The following is a 3,080-nucleotide window of genomic DNA, read 5'->3' on the forward strand; positions in this document are numbered from 1 at the left end:
CGAGCTAATGGGTTAAAATGTTCTACAAAAATATTTCCCATGCAATTTTATTATATATGTCTTAAACTTTGATTTCGCTCAGACATTTATTTTAACTATTTTTTCGACTTTATTGAAAACTACTTAGGCCGATACATGAAAACTTTAGTAGGCCATGAAATAAAAATACGAGCTAACTTTTGCAAATCCACCGGGAGTATTATTACTGGATGGGTATACTTTCAGAGAATGTTAACAAAGTCCGGGCTGGTTTCGGCTGTCCCACAGTGTAATTTGAGTTTAACTTTTTAGACAGGTGGCCACTCTCTTCAACCACCTCAAAAATATTTTAATTGTTGCATAGTATTTTAATCACAACACTTTTTAACTATATTCGACTTTTCAAACAGGTGGCACCCCTCCTAAATGTAATTAAAAAATAAAGCTTATTCAAAACCATCGATTGATACCTATAACCATATTACATATTTATGACTTGGTGTTAAATATTTAACGCAAACATCTCCGAACTCAATTAAGAAGTTTCAACTAAAAATATTTTTGGAAAATTCGAATTAAATCGAATTTGCACCACCAAATTTCGAATCGAATAATCGAATGGTTTGGCAATGTTCGAAATTCGGAAAAAATCGAATTTCAACCCCCCACTACCCATCCCTACTTGGGTGGCCTTACTGTATCTGCTATATACTGCCCCCCTCGTCATAACATAGCGGAAAAACAATTTGATGACTTTTTCCTAAAGTTTGGCAGTAAGTTTATTGTAGCAGGAGACTACAAAGCCAAACGTACATTCTGGGGGTCTAGATTGATTACACCAAAGGGTAGAAATCTATATTAAGTAATCCAGAACAGAGGATTTGGCGTATTGTCTACTGGTCAGCCAACGTATTGGCCTTCTGACCCCCAAAAAATACCCGATCTTATTGGCTTTGGTGTAACAAAGGGTATTGCGCGACACCAAGTTAATACAGAAGCATAATTTGATCTCTCTTCAGATCATTCTCCCTGCCTCATAACATTATCAATGTTTCTTAACTATGAAGAAAAACAAAAAAATCTTACAAATAAACACACAAACTGGTTAAATTACAAAAAGTATGTCAGTTCGTACATTGACCCGCAAATTCTTATTCGGACCAAGAATGATATCGACAGGGCAGCTGTCTCACTGATATAATAGTTAAGGCCGCAGAAATTGCTACACCAAATCCTTCTATTAAACATCGCAGTTCTTACTGCCCTGGCCTGCACACCCCAAACATTCTTAACTTAATAAGTAAAAAGCGCAGATTAAAAAGAGAATGACAAAGAATTCGCTGTCCAAAGCTTAAACAGGAGCTGAATGCATGTACAAAGAAATTACGTATTTTGTTGCAGCGAAAAAAGAAAGAAGTACGCAGTCGATCCTCCAGTCCTTGTCTGCCTCGAAACAGACAGACTACTCCCTTTGGCGAACACTGAATCATGCGAAGAGGCCCGTTCTTCGAGAAGCACCATTACGTACTCAGAACGGAAGCTGGGCGAGGAATGATGAGGGTAAAGCAAACGCTTTCGCCTGTCATCTTTCACAAGCCTTTAGACCCAATGAAGGCGCTCATCCTTCCAATATTTCAATACATCTCAGTACCACAAATCCGCTTCGGTTTAAAAAGAGAGATTTAATTAACACCAGAAGAATAAAGCGCCTGGTTACGAAAGGATTACAGGTGAAATGATAAAGGAGCTTCCACTAACTGCCGTAAGTTTTTTATTACATATTTTTAGTAACATGCTTAAGTTGGGGCACTTCCACGATTTATAGAAACTTTCAGAAATAATTATGGTGCCAAAGCCGACGAGCAAAGATCCGACGGTAGTAAAATTCATATCGGCCCATTAGCTTGATTTCTGTATTTTCCAAATATTTGAAAAACTTTTATTGAAAAAAATACAACCTTCTCTAACAAGTAACCAAATAATACCACCACATCAGTTTGGTTTTCGTGAAAAACATGGAACTGTAGAACAAGTTCATAGAATTGTTTCTTGTATTAGAAAAGCCTTCGAAGGGAAGCAATCAGGGACCGAAGATAACAGTTATTGATGGAAACTGTCATGCAAAATTCACTATGAAGGAAATGTTCTACAACTAACAGCCGCACTCAGAGTCGTTTGATGATTACTTAAGGTGTCCCTCAGTAACGATTTGAAAAAATTCCCTCTCAGAGTCAGTTAATGATTCGTTAACGGCATTTAATGTACATTAAAGTTAAGTAAACAAAAACCTTTACTTAACTTTTTAACGAATGATTTTGAAATTTTTTGTTTGTTTTCAATAAATTTCAATTTCGATAACGTTGCTGTATCAGTGGCAATTCGTGCCATTAAAGAGATCCGAGTTCAATCCTCGGCAACGAATTTTTTTTAATACAATTTTTTTTTAAGTTATTGCTTCAAAAATTCATATTTTTTATTTTATTTAACGTTTGGAAACTTTTTTGATTCATCTTTTTTCTTTCACTTTCAGTTTCTAAAATTTTTAGTTTTTCCTGTTTTTCATTTGGTTTAATTTTTAGAAAACTTATTGCTAAGCGATAAATATAATAGCACTATTAGCACATCTGTCAATTAGTTATTCGAAATATAGAAAAGGGCTTTCAAGATAGTTGCCGAAATATAAAGACTTTTGTCTCTCGAAAAACTGAGGTGAGTTCAAAGGCAGATGCGAAAATTGGCCTGTTATTGGTCTTGTTTGTCTTTTAGCAAACAATTTAATTAAATTTAAAAAAAAAATTGTTTTCTTTTTAAAGCAAGTACCAGGTTGACCGAGCTTTGCCGGGAGTGCATATACTTTTTAAAGTTTTCAAGATCTTATATATACCCTGCAGGGAAAGCTACTAGTTGTGAACTAGAATTCTACCAGTTTGCCTTTCAGCCCAACTAGTTCACGTTCTATCCTTTTTCAATGTTAGCGACTGGTATTTTTAACATTGCGATGTCCTACGAGATGTCAATTGTCAGGCTATGCATCAGCATCTACTAGTAGAAATACTAGTAGCATCATACCAGTTGATGAGATAGTCTGCCAATTCATCCCC

This window comes from Rhagoletis zephyria, unplaced genomic scaffold (genome assembly GCF_001687245.7).
Source record: "Rhagoletis zephyria isolate East Lansing unplaced genomic scaffold, Rhagoletis_zephyria_1.1 Rzeph_scaffold_13500, whole genome shotgun sequence".
In the NCBI taxonomy this organism is placed as follows: domain Eukaryota; kingdom Metazoa; phylum Arthropoda; class Insecta; order Diptera; family Tephritidae; genus Rhagoletis; species Rhagoletis zephyria.